Below are 17,308 nucleotides of genomic sequence, written 5' to 3' on the forward strand. Positions count from 1 at the left end.
ATTGTCATTGAAATCGGGTCACATTTTGTTATGCTTAAAATGTGAACAATTACTGGCTATAGATTTCTCTAGACCAGGGGTGGGCAACTTGTCTTTCATAGTGGCCACGACTGTAGCTAATGAAAACAACGTTGGCCACACTATTAAAAAAAAAAAGAAAGATGTTAGTTTAATCAAAATAATTGCATTTCAACTAACCTTTAATGTGAAAACTGATGGGACTTTCATCAACAAGTTTCGTGAAATTTGGCTTATATCTATGCTCAATGAGCATTTTAGCTCTGCCTCTAAATTTATGTCAGTAAGCCAAGATCTATACCTAGACTTGAGAAAATCTAGCGTAGAAAATGTTGACTCACACACCCATGTGGACCCAAACATGGAAAATAATTTTGAAATTGCTATCTTTAAATTTTGAAGACTCACATTTATAAGAATAGTTAGCCACATTTCTCTGATAGAACATTTTTGTTTACCTTTTATGTATTCTACACTTTGCAGAGTAAGTATCTCGTTTTCAAATCCGCACTTATCCAAAGACAAAAAACATGTAATTTCCTTACTGAAATTTCCAAAGTCAAATTGAATTGGATCATGCAAAAATTCAAATATCAATTTCAAATTTTTAAATTCGGAGAAACGTGATTCAAAGTTTTGTGATATATTTTTGTTCCAGTTTACATAGAGATCATCTATAGCATCAGATAAATCAGAGTCCTTATGTTCTAGGAACTATTCAACTTTGTTAAATATGGCAAATCATTCTTTTGTAATTGTTCCGCAAGGAGGTTTAGCTTTAAATGAAATTCATGAATATACTGTGATTGCTCGTTTATTATTTTACCTCTTCCCTGAAGCTTCGTATTCAAATTATTCAAGTGAGCCATCATGTCGCATAGAAAGTGCAAATCACACTGCCATGACAAAGTTTCAATTTCAGAGAAATTTTCAATGTTACCTTTTTCAACAAGATACTCTTTTATTTGAGGAAATAAGGAAGTAAATCGTTTCAAGACTTTTCCTCTATTTAGCAATCTTACATTTGCAAAATCAGTGAGATCATCAAAAGTACAGTCACTGCTTTTCTTCAAAGACTCAACAAACTGTCGATGGATGAAAGTGCTTCCACTTCTAATGTAATTCACAATTTTTACAACAATGTTTATCAAATTTTTCAATTCATCACTTTTACCTTTGAGCACATAACATTTTCCTGATGCAAAATACAATGGAAAGATAACAACGTGGACTTAACATTATTTTCAATTAAATGCTTCTTCAAAAGAGAAACAAATCCTAATTTCGCCCTAGTCATGACGGAAGCACCATCTGTTGTGATAGAAACCAGTTTTTTAAAATCCAGACTGATTTTTTTTGACATTTCAAGAATTTTTTCAAGGATGTTTTTTCCACATGTTTGATCTCATATTTCTTTTCTCATTTAAAGATCTGAAGTTACATATCGAACTCCAAATATCAACTGTACAGTATCACTAACATCTGTTGATTCATCTAGTGCTAAAGAAAAATACAAACAGTCTTTTAGTTATTCCAGTAACTGATTTTCTATGTCTTTCACTAACTCTAGCATTCTGTGGACAATTGTTCTTCGACTTAATGCAAATTATTTACCTTTTGAAGAATATCATCTTTTGTTTTTGAATCATAATTCTCCAATAGTGTTTCAATGACTGCAATCAATATTTCTTTTACTAGTTCAGCATCAGAAAATGATTTCTTTTTTTGAGCTAGAATCCAAGCTACTTTATAGCTAGCTAACATAACTAGTTCTATCTATGATAAAAAATCTTTTTAGGCCTTCTCTTTGTTCAAGAAGTTGTGTTTTCAGACGACTAATTTCATTTATACGACTATTGCTACCAACTGGAAATTTTTCATCAAATTTGTTGTGAAAATTGTTGAAGTGTTGCTTAAGGTTGTATACTTTATTATTCCTAATAACTTTGTTACACAAAAGACACATTATTTGCATTACATTACACTGACATATTATTTGCTTCAATCACTGCAAATTTCACTAAATTTCCATTTCACGGTTTTCCAGTCATGCGCCATTTTCTTTTCGACAGTAATGCCAGAATCAATTAAATTGTCTTTATTTCCTTAGTTTTCACCATCATCTGGATTATTTTGTTTTCGAATTATCCATTTACAGATATTATGGGATTAAAAACAAAATATATTTAAACACTTGAAAGTTGCACGATAAAAATGTATTTTCAAGCGCATGCAAAAGAACAACATACACTCGATAACAAATATCTAGACCCGGCATGGCCAGGTGGGTTAAGACGTGCGACTCGTAATCTGTGGGTCGCGGGTTCGCATCCCCGCCGCACCAAACTTGCTTGTCTTTTCAGCCGTGAGGGCGTTATAATGTGACGGTCAATCTCACTATTCGTTGGTAAAAGAGTAGCCCAAGAGTTGGCGGTGGGTGGTGATGACTAGCTGCCTTTCCTCTAGTCCTACACTACTAAATTAGGGACGGCTAGCGCAGATAGCCCTCGAGTAGCTTTGCGCGAAATTCAAAACAACAAATATCTAAACTAGGCTGACGTTACAAAATGGGTTGAGTCTGTGGCAGTGATGAAGCGCACGACATTAGCGATGACGTGAGGCAATGCAGTTGCTGATAACCAAATTTGCGATTAAAAATAAATGATGGAAAATGTTGATTCCTAAACTCAAACTGGTCACAACCGTTCCATCCACTGGCCACATGGAGTGGCCATGGAGTTGTCCACCCCTGGTTAAGACCAATCGCAACGTGAAAGTCTTATCGATCGTTCTAGAACCTTGTTTTAGAAGTTACATAAAATCTCTTGTGTAGGAGAGACATAAAGTATATACATAGTATCTACTTTTATATTATGTATTTTACAAAGGCGAATAGTGTTACTAACGTACAGTAGAAAATTATTATATTTTAAGATTTATTTATAATTTGCATTTTATATAAAACTCTTTCACAACTCTTGTTTGTTTGGACTTTGGATAACACAAGTCTCGTCAAAGAAACTTAAGTAAAATATTTAACTCTAAACAAGATTGTTATCACACATACTGTAACATATATTTACTATATTTCAATGTATTATGATCGTAGATCAACCGTTCATAATTATAAGTGGATATTCATTGAAACCTTGCAAGAAAACTTAGGCAATAGATGCTCATTGTAAATATTAGACGTGATAAACCTTTTTCATCAGTAGAGATGATATGTGTAAGCATAGCTTTCTCTTGTGAGATTTGGCTTGTTTCATCTACAAACGATATTAGTGTAATGTGGAAAGATTAATACACATCACTCTGAAAACAAAAAACCTTGCTAATCATGCTACAATAAAGAGTTTGATATACATTATAAGGTACATCTAAAAAATACGTTTTACGTTAAGTTGTCCCTGTAACAAATAAACGAGTAATGTCTTATTAGAGGCCTACATAAAAAGGTATATGTAGTACAGACGTTTTTTACACTAAATCGCTCTCTCTCGCAAAATATAAACGCACATATCATGAACATCTTTATTAGATGTTTGCACAAAAAATATCTAGTAAAGACGTTTTGCACGACAAAATGTGAATAAATCAGTATCTTTATTAGATACAAATTAGAGCAATATATATATATTGTATCGATACATGTCTATAACTCGAAATATATGTTATATTTTCTTTATCATTTGAGTTAAAGCAGTCCTCAGGAATAACCAGATACCTTCATCATGATTTAATATCACACATGTGTGAGCAGTGTGACTAGGGTTATCTACTTTGCAAGCCCATAAATTACTCTTTCTAATTTTTTGTGGCATTCAAGATACATGTTTAGTATATACATGTACTTCGAATAGTAAGTTTTTAATGTGAAATGTAATATTTAATTCAATTTAGTTTAAAAACGAGTTGATAAAACAAATTTACTCACATAACTTGTATGATTCAGGCTCTAAGTTATAAAACCTGATATAATTTTGTTAAAGCTATATTATTTTGTAAATGCAATAGAGACTTTTCTTAACTCATCACATTCGACACTAATAATACATTTACGATTATCTAAAGTAATCTGAGGATTTCTGTTGTACACCAGTAGCAGCTGATGGTATCAGTCTTTTAATTTCCTGTCATTCAACAAGAGCAAACGTTATATCTTCCTTGGTATGATAAAAAGTGACGTTTCCGTAGGTTTTATATTGATGAATGCGTATCTTCAACTTATCATTAGATGGAACAATTGCAATATACCGGTCATTTCCCAATGGATACACATGAGAATATTCTGATGATTAATCATTAAACACAATTTTTAATGATAAAATGGAATATTTGGGAAATAGTAATATTTCAATGAAAATTAAATTTGCCTTTGAGGTTTCTATAACGTAAAAGATAACTATTTTGATATCGTTACAGAAAGAATGAGTGTATTTCCTATGCGACTCTTTTTGTACACAAGAGTTAACTTCATCACGACCCACTTTTACTCTCTAAAGGCGAAGCAGACATAACGGAACTTAAAGAAGAATGTGACTCAATCAAAGTACAAGCATATTCTGTGTAGAGAGTAAGAGAAGGAAATGTTTGAGAAGTATAAAAGAGTTACATTTCATCTTTATGTGATTTATGAAACATATACTTTTAGGTGTGTGAAAGTGCTTGTTAGTGTATGAAAGTTTAAAGAAATAACGTGTGTATGTAATTACAGAAGGAAGTAAGTCATGGCTTTTTCAGTTTGCACGATAATTACTGGCACGGTTGTACAAGCCCACATATAACCAATTATAGAAAAAAAAACCGCAAAGTTGTATGTAGGTACAAATACACTATAAAAATTCTAGAAATCGTTTTACTTACAGGGAGAGTTTACAAGTATAGATATACTATCAACAATAAGTAAACAAGAGTTTCATGCAAACCACTTGATCATATAGTGTAGGTATGATTATACAGTCTGACAAATTAAACATATAGTGTAGGTATGATTATACAGTCTGACAAATTAAACATATAGTGTAGGTATGATTATACAGTCTGACAAATTAAACATATAGTGTAGGTATGATTATACAGTCTGACAAATTAAACATATAGTGTAAGTATGATTATACAGTCTGACAAATTAAACATATAGTGTAGGTATGATTATACAGTCTGACAAATTAAACATATAGTGTAGGTATGATTATACAGTCTGACAAATTAAACATATAGTGTAGGTATGATTATACAGTCTGACAAATTAAACATATAGTATAGGTATGATTATACACTCTGACAGATTAAAAGAAAAAATTGAAATGTTTGAGACGTCCGTCAAACGATATTGAAGCTGAAATAAGTGTAGTTTTTTCTAAGAGTGAAGAAATAATTATGTTACAGAGTAAATGTATTTCTGATAATGTTAACAAATAATTATATTGATTTTGACTTATTGCATTAATTATATTTTTCTATTCCTCAACAGACATCTTGTAAATGTTACAGATCTGACACGTTTAATTTAACCAAACTTTGTCGAGACATATTAGAAAGTGTAATGTCATGTTTACAATGTTTGCTGTTTTATTTTAAGAATACTCATTCGGGCAGTCTCTAAAGAATATTCTAAATTCATTTGACGATAATGTACAAAATATACTGGACGAGACCACACAACATTTAAAATCCAAAGTCAGAGTCAATATATTTTCTAAACAGTTAAAGAAACCTCTTAGTATCTGTTTAAAAAACAAGGATGTGTTTTAAACTCCCATTATCCTTTCAGATATCAAAAAAGTTGATCAGAGTAAAAATAATGTTAGATGAATCACTTAAAATTTGGGCCACAACTTTGAAACTGCCTTTGGATAGCGGCCGATATAAGATAATTGATATTAAGGCTAATTGTTTGAAAAAGAGGCAGTGCTAATAATAAAGAATAACAACGACAGCTTCTGCTTTGCTGAGGTTATTTGTTTTAGGTTTGGCATATCGCAGAAAGCTCCCTACATGTAACTATACATATATTAGTGATCAAGAAATATCATACATACATGGCTAGTGAGCTCATCACTTCATATAACTTTCCATTTGGTCCCTTTGGAATAGAAAAGATAATGATAGTTGAGTATCACCTAGAATTCAAATATTGTAACTTCAATAGAGTTACCTACATATGATGGTCCTTTCCAGAGAAGATTTGTCTTTTGGTTTATAGCAACTATTTTGGTGTTATAACATGAATGAAGGTTTTCTAGGTGTCTCATATTATTGTCCCGGCTGTGACAAGGGAATTAGTAATTTAAGTAATCATTATTGTGAAAGCTATTGCAATGTTTTATACTAATGATTGTATAAATGATCAACCCCTCTATTGTGCTGACTGTAACAGATGTTTGTAAATTAGTATTCAACAGACTTAAAACGTTATAAAAAAGTAGTCCAAGAGTTGGCAATGGGTGGTGATGACTAGTTGCCTTTCCTTTAGTCTTACACTGCTAAATTAGGGACGGCTAGCGCAAATAGCCCTCGAGTAGCTTTGAGCAAAATTAAAAACAAACCAAACCTATACCCGATATGAGCTTCTGATTAACTGGCAACATGACAACATCTGTAATGAAAATATTTCTTGACTAGTATCGACAGCGCCAAGAGGAAGAGTACATCTTCGTCTTTCAAGATGAGATGTACAAGTTACTCTCTTGAAAGTTATGTTATTATGCCTAAAAGTTGTATGTTCTTGAATACTGAAATAAATATATAATCCTATAAGTGTGTGCATATAATGATAAATGTAAAAAATATTTTTAAATACATATTTCATTTAGTTTATCTTATTAGGTGCTATCAATCAGATGTTGACTTACTCCGTCGGTGTTGTCTACAGTTAAGAGATGAGTTTCTTGCCACATGCGATATTAACACTTTCAGATACATGACTGTTGCTTCTGCACATATCGCCATATACAGAAACCAGTTTATACCATCAAAGTTTATAGCTCTTTTACCTAATCTTGGATATAATACAACTAACAACCATTGCCAGGTAAATATACACACAACAGTTTGACAGTGTTAATATTCAATGTGTTCTTAATTGTGGCAAAGTTAAAATTTAAATTACATTGTTAATGGTTTCTCTATGGAGTGTAACATTATATCTGAATTTTACAGATGCTACTATCATGTGTACAGTTTATACTGTGATCGTGACATAATGAATGTTTTAAATCGACCATGTGCTCTGTTAGGAAATGTTCATTGGATTGGCAACATAAACTAGAAGTCCAAGGATATAAAGTCGTTATGATTTGGAAACATAAATTTATACACATGAAGTCAACTGATACAGATTTAATTAGTTTTATTAAGGACCGCACATAGTGTCTCACTTAAACATATGGGAAAGTTTCTATGGCAGTAGAGTCAATGCTACTAGATTTTCGTATAATGTGAAGGAAGGTAAAAAGATCAAATACATTGACTTTACATCTCTATATCCAAAGATTAATAAGTACTGTGAGTATTCAGTTGACCATCCACTATTCATCACAGCATATTTCTCAGGTGTACATGACTGTTTCACTTTCATTACGAATAAACTTTGATGTTGGGGCAGGAAAACACCAGCTATAAATAACAAACATAAAAGTAAAAAAAATACCTCCCTGTCAACGGCAAAACACATTCTAACAGACTTTAAAACCTACCATACGACTGTTAAACGTATTTATTATCATACAATGTAAATACTAAATTTATATATATTTATTTGGTGAGAAACTTGTCCTTTGCATATAAAACAAACCTTATTGTACATACACTGCTGGACAAAATCTTAAAGCCAATGAACATAACGACAAAATATGTATTTTGCGTTGTTAAACTCAACCACTTATTTGAGTAGAGCTTCGAAAGATAACAATAAGAAGAGGGAAAATAAAAATAAAAATAAAACTTTTTTAGCATGCAATAAGGAAAATCTGAACACTATGAAATTAGCCTAAATACTAGCTGGTCAAAAGTTTAAGACCGTACTGAAACGAAGCGTTAATCGGTTAAAAACGTAACGAAATTTAGTCATTTGTGTTCAAGCATTAGCGTTGTCAACATCTCTCATTGACATCTCCTGTGTTACATTGGGTAAAAACATGGCAAAGGCTAAAAAGTTGACAGAGTTTGAACGTGGCACAATTGTCGAGTTGCAAAAGCAACTCAATGTACCATCGCTGGTCAGATTGCTATTCAAATGTCTTAAAAGACCCTGAGGAATACGGAACAAGAATTTCAAATGGTCGGCCCAAGAAAATTTCGCCGGTGTTGAGCAAAATGATTCGACGGGTTGTCCGGCAAAACACCAGCCGATTGTCGAACCAGATTAAGGCCCTTACGGACGCAGAATGCAGTTCAAGAACAATAAGACGGCATCTACGAGCGAAAGGCTTTAAAACCGTAAGCGTCTTCAAAGGCCACGCCTCCTTCCACATCACGAAACAGCTCGGGTAAACTTTGCTGAGAAGCACCAAACATGGGACATAGAAAAGTGAATGAAGGTTTTGTTCTGTGATGAGAAAAAAATTTAACCTAGATGATCTAGATGGCTTCCAACGTTACTGGCACGATAAGGATATTCCACCGGAGACATTTTCTACACGACACAGTGAAGGAGGTTCCAACATGATCTGGGGTGCTTTTTCCTTCCATGGAACAGTGGAGATTCAGGCTATACAGGGCATCAAACAGCAGCTGGCTGCACTGGCATGTTGGAGAGAGCATCCTTATTGATTGAAGGCCCTCGCTTGTGTGGAAATGACTGGATCTTTCAGCAGGACAATGCTGCAATCCACAATGCCCGCAGGACAAAAGACTTTTTCATGGCAAATGATGCGATTCTTTTGGGCCATCCAGCGTATTCACCCAAACGGAACCCCATGGAAAATGTTTGGGAGTGGATGGCAAGGGAAGTCTATACAAATGGACGTCAATTCCAAACAGTGCATGATCTTCGTGAAACCATCTTCACCACTTGGAATAACATTCCAGCTAGCTTTCTGCAAACGCTTATATTGACCATGCTAAAGCAAATGCTTGCATTTATTAGCATTGATGGCCGTGCAACTCACTACAGGCACCTCTTGTTGGACATTTCCTACCCTGTTTAGGACTTCTTTATGGTATGGTATTAAACTTTTGACCAGCTAGTATTTAGGCTAATTTTATAGTGTTCACTATTAAATGCCAAAAGAGTGTTTTATTTTTATTTTCCCTTTTCTTATTTTCATCTTTCGAAGCTCTACTCAAATAAGTAGTTGAGTCTAAGAACGCGAAATGCATATTTTTTCTTTATGTTCATTGGCCTTAAGATTTTGGCTAGCAGTGTATTGTCATTGTTATATAACATGGATTGCCATCTACAAAATCTTTTCACTCACTTATTGTCGGGTTCAATTGGAAATAGTAAAACCCAATTTGTTAATAATGTGTTATCAAATTATCGTGATATTATTTACCCTACTCCACAAAACATTTTATGATTCTTTTATGAATTCCAGCAATTGTTAACTGAATACAAAATACTCCTAACATCAATTTTTTCAAATGCTTACTTAAATAATTTTGTGATTACTTTTAACTTGAGGCCAAATGTTTATTATAATTTATAATCTCTTGGGTTTAAAATAGAGAAAACAAGAGTTTTCCAACTTTATACATGTGGAAGTTATCATTTTAATTTATTTATATTTTGTATTTAATAGAATATGTTTCATTAGGGTAGAGAAATGTGTAATACATGTATTAGTTTAAACTCTCAATACATAATTTTGTTTAAGAATGTAAGAGATATCTCTTAGACGCATCTTTTAGTAGGATTAATGTTTCCACCACCTGTCAAATACTTTAAAGACGCCTATCATGATGCAACTTGATATACATTTGAATATTTGGTAATCGAGTTGAACTCGCAAACTCCTAACCAATTACATTCAACATCTGGTTTATTTCCATAAGATGAGAGTGTACTGTAATTGCCCAAATGCTGTATGTCCATACATTGTAATGATTTCAGCCGTGACACTTTATCTGAAAGACAAAACTGGCATTATTAAAGAATTTGTGTTCAAATGTTTATGCAGTGGTTACGTAGGTGTCTTTTTTTTTAAACAACTTTTTTGAAGAAACTTCTTACAGACACATATCACAAGCAGTGTGACTAGATGACAAAGAACATTCACAAAATGTCTTTTGAAGATGGAATCATTGAGTATATATATTTGAGAAATGTGGTTAGTTTGATAATACAGAATTTTACAGTTATATTTACCAAGGAGATTGGGAAAACCACACTGTTGAGAATTCTCTTTCAAATTTCCTGCTATAATTTGGAGTCAGTTGGATATCCTAGAGGAGAAAAACTTTGTAACTGGATTCTACACTATCCAGTTCATAATAATGAAATAATTTATAATTATAGTGTTAAAATATCGATATTATATCTAAATGGATTGTAAATATTCTTATAAATATATGTGTAAATAAATAAATGTATATATTGTGCACATACTCTATTTTTGGTATTTATTCATCATGACACCTAGAATTAATCAACACCAGGTTATTCCAAGCAGTAATTAAAATTACATAAAAATAAATTAAAGATATGATTGCCAGAGCTAACAATGATTTTACAACTTGTATTTGTAAATCTTTTTGAATGTTTTAAAGGGTAATGTCCCATGACGAACATACAAAAGCAGAAACATAGATGATACACGTCATCATTGAGAGTGTTGGCAGATAAGAAAATGTCTGTTAAAAGATACTAAATTTACTAATGCAGAAAGGAGGATTTTCAATAGTACTCGTAATACCAATATATTCATTATTTGGTAGTTTGGCACTATAGACTATTGGTAAAGATGTTGGTCCTTAAGATGAATCGTGCAAAACGAATGATTCTTATTCTTAAGGACTAGTACGCTCAGTTTATCAGCTTAAAATTTTTGAAAAACTTGTTCATAAAATTTTAAACTCTATAACAAAAGATATGAAATGTGAGACACATAATAATATTTTACCTACTAAGATATTAAATCAGCTGCAATGACCTCATCAAACCTTCCAATCATGAGCCATGGAACTTATTAAAATTAAAATGGAATCGCTAACCCGCGAAAATTTGGATATCAACGAGAGTGTGCCTCTAAAATATAAAAAGGAAGCTGATCTACTGTTAAACGTAATATGATAAAGTGAAGATGTAAAATGGAATGACCGAGAAAAAGTAGTGATTAATGGAAGATCTATCCGGAAAAGTAACATATAATAGATCTAATCAATATTGTATTATGGAAGCGAGGGAATTTTAATCCATTAAGATAGAGATAATTTGCAGAACAGTTATCATATAAGAGTATCCTACAAGAAGAGGTTGGAAATGTAGACCGATGGTGAGATATCAAACATGAAGATCATATTGTTAAAAGACCAAAATATACTCTGACTGAATGAGTTGATTCTTAACAGGTTCCTCACGAACCAGTGAGGGACATTTTGTTAAAAAACTACCCGATTTAGTTTTACTTAATTTCAATTGATTTTTTTTATATTTTTAATTGACTAAAAGGAAGGCATTTCAATATTCTTTTAGCATTGTGGCTGCAAAAATTGATTTTAAGTAGTAAGGTTGCTAAAATCAAGAAGCATGGATGTCTTCAAATAGCACATTGATATATTTAAGAACCATTAAGAACTATCTTAGTAGATGTTGTGCAGCGAGATGAGTACAATATTATTCCTGTAGCTCCATTTAAAGTGTTACTATCTACTCATCCTACTGCTGACTATCGTAATGCTTCGATTTTTCCTACCAAATCGCAGATGAAATAGTTTGTGTCTCATTTGAAAGCTGAACATAAAAAGGTGATATTAGAATCATAAAAGGTTGACAGTTGCTTAATTAATGATGTTGATAATGTGACTTGACTGATATATACTGATTGGATTAACAAATGAAAACTTGTCTTCCAAAGATACATCCTAAACCACCCTCTTTGGGAGTTTCTGGATTGAACTTAATTTTAATATTCAACAAAGTGGCGTTTTAAGACACCCCTTGGCTCCTGTGAGACGTGTTAATAAACAAATGTTGTATTTTATAATTATTTATTGATTGTCGTCATGAACTGTTGTCAACCACCAAATCCTATTAATATTACCAACTGGCTAAAATTTAATTGTGTTTGTTGTAAAGGACAGATTATAACTGCTGCTACAAACAACAAACCAAATAGAAAAAGTAAGTTCAAATTCATCAGGAAATGAGAATATTTTGATCTTGTCATTTTGCCTCCATGATCCTATAGCATAAAAATATGCATCAAAAAGGATTGGAAAAAGTGAACTCGCAATAAAAAGAATATGCAAGGACCTTATTTGATAGCCTGTGGACAATAGTGTATATATTATGCATATTACAGATGTAGGAACGTATCGAAACAAATATTATTGTCTAAATTTGGTTCTGATAAAAAATATAAATATATTTGTTCAGAATTTCGTTATAGAGCAATTTAATGTTTATTTTACGTTTATCAAATATAGAAATTATTATTATACGAATTATAACAAATATTTTTTTTAAACTGAGATATTGTCAGAGTGATTTACGTTATGTATAAGATAATCATCTCTTGTATCATAATAATATTGTTTGTACATGAAACAAAATAAATCTTATGGAAATATTTTATTTGCATACTGATACAGAACACAGTTACTCAATCTTACACATGTTCATAACTTTGAAGTAGATGACGTAATCCTATCATGCCACCTACGTAGAAATGTGTGCATGCCAACACGCCCCTAGTATTGTTGACGGGACATTCCCGTCGACACATCACACGAACTTCTCGAAACTGGGTAAAGGTCATGTATGTTTGCTTCTTCTGCTATAGTTTCATATAATAATACAAACGAGGAACCCACTTTTTAAAAAGAAACTTGGTAAACGGCTTGAGTGCATGATTGTTCACAGGAATTCCTCTGAGGCAATGTCTAAATCAAGAGTTTATATATGTTCATGATGACGAGAAACTCACTTAAGGTTACAATATATTCATAAGACGGCTGGTATTGGAATTAAAACTTTAATTAAAATAAAGTTTTGATGTGTATGTGTATTTTCTTATAGCAAAGCCACCATGGGCTATCTCCTGAGTCCACCGAGGGAAATATAACCCCTGATTTTAGTGTTGTAAGTCCGAGAGACGTAAAGTTTTAATATCCATACCAGCCGTCTTATGAATATAGTGTATGTATATACAAAAAGATGTGCATATATATATTTATATACTGAGCGAGTAAATAAAGAAATATTTTTCTCATTTTCAAGGGGTTCAAGTCCCCCTGCGCCTCCTCTGTTGATGTCTTTGCTTGAATGGGTAGTAAAATAAACTTTATTATAAATGCAACGTTTTGACAAGATTGTGTCACTATTAGTTATAAATGGTTTACAAACACCTGGGGATGTGTATATACAACATAGAACAAAGAGGTCACATGACCGAAGATTTTTAATAACTTGGTAGAGGTGCCTTAGTATCCCAAGAAGTTGATTTAGAGCAGGACTGTTTTGTTCAATTAGGATAATTCCTTTGTTTTGTGTTTGCAGATATTTGGATCTTTGTTTAAAATTACAGGTTTTGTGTGGATATACTGCGTTTTATTTTGCGTTGCAATTATAACAAACAAGGGAAGTGTAGGATCTGGACATCAGTGCTCTCACTTTTACCTATAGAAATGGGACTCACTGTAGATGTTTTAGTGTTAATACTATCACTATTATCTGTCAAAATACGTACTATATGAGTTTCGTAATAACGCTCTCACTGTTATCAGCACAAATAAGAACCACAATAAGTATTTCAATAACAGCGCTCTTACTGTTATCGGCAGAAATAAGAACCACAATAAGTGTTTTAGAGCTAGCGCTCTTCCTATACCAATTAAAACAGACTCCGATAAACTTGAATCGTTTACACCTTTTAAAAAGTAATATTACTTAGATTTTTTTTAAAACTGAGAGTGATAAATTTGAATACGAAAATGGTGAAAGAAATGACTAACAATTTAACCAGTAAATAGAAGACTACATTTTTCAGACTACACTCTTCCATGATGCAATGGTAAAGGGAACTAAATATATTAAAAATTAAATATTTATTGAAGAATATGAAGGACAGCTTGTTGAGAGACTGATACACTTTTTAGGAAATGCAAGGTGTTATCGACACACACATCATTAGTCTGATAATCCTTGAAATTGTAATTTACTTCAAACATTTTTACTGTTTTAAGTTATTGCAATAATATGTACACTCATGTTTGATTAATACCTACACTGTTGATCGATAACTTAATCTCAAGCAAGTACTCTTTGTTATGCCATACTTCGCAGTACTGTTGAAAGCTGTATTATTAGTATTTTAATTTCATGATGACAAGAATTCCACTTGAAATAAAAAAATGTATTTTCAAGACGGCTGGTATGGGTATCAAAACTTTAATTAAAATAAAGTACAGAACAACGTTTCGACTTACGTAGGTCATCTTCAGGTTAACAAAGAAAGTTTGTAACAAGTACATAACTTTATTTCAATTAGCGATTTAATACTCATGCCAGTCGTCTTGAGAATATAGTGTTTTAATTTGTTTGTTAGCTAGAGAGAGATGCGAGTCATAATGATCAAGTAGGCCTAGAAAATTCTAGGAAATTTGTTATTAGATTTTCTACTACATTTTATGGTAGATTAGCATCAAAAAACATTGTAAATATTCACCAGAAAAAAATGTAGGAAGTCTGAAGTCAAACCTTTACATAAGAACACTTTAACACAGCATTTACAGAGTTGAACAAATAGAATTTTGAAGGTCTTACAACTAATCAATGCTGACAGTTGCATAATTTGTTCACACAATGTCAAGACACCTTCCCCAATGGATCTTTTGACTTAGACCAAAAAAATAAACATCTTACAATATTGTTTCTGGAGATGCAGTCCCAGTGCCTCAGTTAGCCAGAGCACATCCACTTACCAAATAAGCTGAGGTGTTGAAAGTGACAGACGTCGTGAAAATAGCAAATATTATTTCTTGGGCATCACCCAGTGAACTGTAAACAATTAGAATATGACATCTACAACTTTTTATGTGAGCTACCAAACGGTGAATGAAGTTATAAGAAAAATTCATTTCCACTGCCAAGTATTGATTTTACTTTGAATGCTCCACCTTGATTAAAATGGTTTCAACACCGGATCTTCAAGATCTTATACTGGCAAGTGGAAGAAGACAAAGCAAATACAAAGAAGGCAGCCCTTACCACAGAAAATGTCTTGTAGCAATTTCTTTTGTTGCAATTTGGATTACGAAATGCTTTCATCAATTCCAATGATTAATGAAGCAACCTCTATCTGAACTACTTTAACATGTTGTAGTCATCTACTTGGATGACATAATTGCACATCGTAACTCGCGGCATGTTGTACCTCGTGATAAATTCTGTTATTGCTTCTAGTTCACTTTTTGCTTGGCTCTTCTAACAAACAGATATCATCATGACAGGTGATCATAGACGTGTTCTTATTGCTTACTCTATTTGGGACAAAAACAATAACGTTAGAATTTTTCACATAAAAGATGAACATTTGCTTAAAACTTGGAGTGATGGATGCAAAAGAGCATACACATTTGACGCGTTCAGTAAGAACAGTTATACTTGTTTGAACCACTTTGGTAGTGATGATTTTCAAAAAGATTTACAAACCAACTACTCTGTTGCAAAAGCAAATCGAGACCAAAACCAGGTGCCATTTCTTCTCTCTGATTACTCCCGTCATGGAATACAGGAAATGCAAGTTAATGAAATGTTGCAGTGTGAATGTATGGATAATGTATAAAAAGCGATAAAAAACTTATAACTAATATCTTCTGTTCATTACCAGCCTCACAAAATAAAAACAACATTAAAACACGAGATCAAAGCTCTTCTTTGGATTCAAAGTTATAGAACCTAAAGCTACTATTAAAAAGCAGAGAAAAGTGATAAATGAAAACAACAAGAAAATGGCAGCTTTAAGAGCAAGAATATATATATATTTTTCTTTTTTTGCAGAAAGAAAGAATAATTGAATTATGCACACTGCGGACAAAGTATTAAATATACACCACAAAGATATTAAGAATAAAATAACTTACCTCGTTCAGTTATCTACTATTTTGTTAAATTACTTATCTAAAAACTAAAAAATTGTTATATGACACTGCAATATAAAATAAAACGATATATTGAGTATGATGTCTGAAAGACACATGTAAATTTAATGCTCGTTTGAAGGAAGATTTTTAGTTCTTGTAACTTGTTTGGGCCTTCAGATCAGCAAAATTGAGATTATATTACACTATGTAATAATGATTTTGTATAGAAAACGTTGTATTTAATTGTAATACGTTGTCTTACTATACAAAAACTTAAACAATTCCTACTATCAACACTGTATGTATGAATTATTGGATGTAACACAAGCAAACTAGTCAGGCAGTGATATAATTTTCTGTCAGTCAAATATTATTTAAGCTGGTTTTGCAATGTAGTAGTCTTCAATATTGGTCGTCGGAGCTATCATAATTTTTACTAAAGTACGACATCATGTATTACAAATATTTGTTGGATAATATGAAATGTTGAGTTGCATATGAGTCTGTGATGGTGTAAACAAAGCTTATGTTAGTGTTTATTTAATAATGCTCACAAATTTAAGATATATACCATGCTACAGTTTTCCAAGTAAAAAATGGTATTGAGACATGTTTATGTTTTATGAAGGTCACAATATATTAGTCGGCTTAATCTTAGTTACCAGTGTAAGGTGTTGATTTGTAGTTTATCCCTAATCTCGCTAAAACTAAGCTCCAGTTAATCAAGCAGAAAATGTTGTACAAACTTACAAGTGCATGAAGAGGTTGTGCTGGCATTCGTGTTGTATATGAATATAGCAGGTTCCTCTATTGTCTTGTAATATCATAATATTCAATCTGAATGTATTTTCTTTGTATATAATCAAATTTCACGTAGTCAAGAAAGCCGCTAAGTTGACGTGTTCTAACTACATTTGTTCCTTTGGTGTTATCTGGAAGATAATACTGCTAGAGAACTAAGCAAGGGATATTGTCGCAGCGCTGCATATTCTGCAAAAGCATTGACAGGTCCGTTATTTTCCTTTCAGGTGATATCTAGGGA

At 32.3% G+C, this 17,308-nt stretch overlaps 1 long non-coding RNA gene across 2 annotated transcripts in view; it reads right to left on the reverse strand.

Annotated features, from left to right (window-relative positions):
- Positions 1-7,393: 7,393 nt before the first annotated feature.
- Positions 7,394-17,308, reverse strand: part of LOC143244797 (uncharacterized) — a 53,253-nt gene continuing 43,338 nt past the window's right edge. For both annotated transcript variants that reach the window (XR_013025325.1, XR_013025326.1), the window contains exons 2-3: positions 10,331-10,407; positions 7,394-7,638 (exon numbers count right to left, since the gene is read on the reverse strand). This is a non-coding gene — a long non-coding RNA (uncharacterized LOC143244797). The remainder of the gene's footprint in view (positions 7,639-10,330; positions 10,408-17,308) is intronic.

Source organism: Tachypleus tridentatus, chromosome 2 (assembly GCF_004210375.1).
Source record: "Tachypleus tridentatus isolate NWPU-2018 chromosome 2, ASM421037v1, whole genome shotgun sequence".
NCBI lineage: Eukaryota > Metazoa > Arthropoda > Merostomata > Xiphosura > Limulidae > Tachypleus > Tachypleus tridentatus.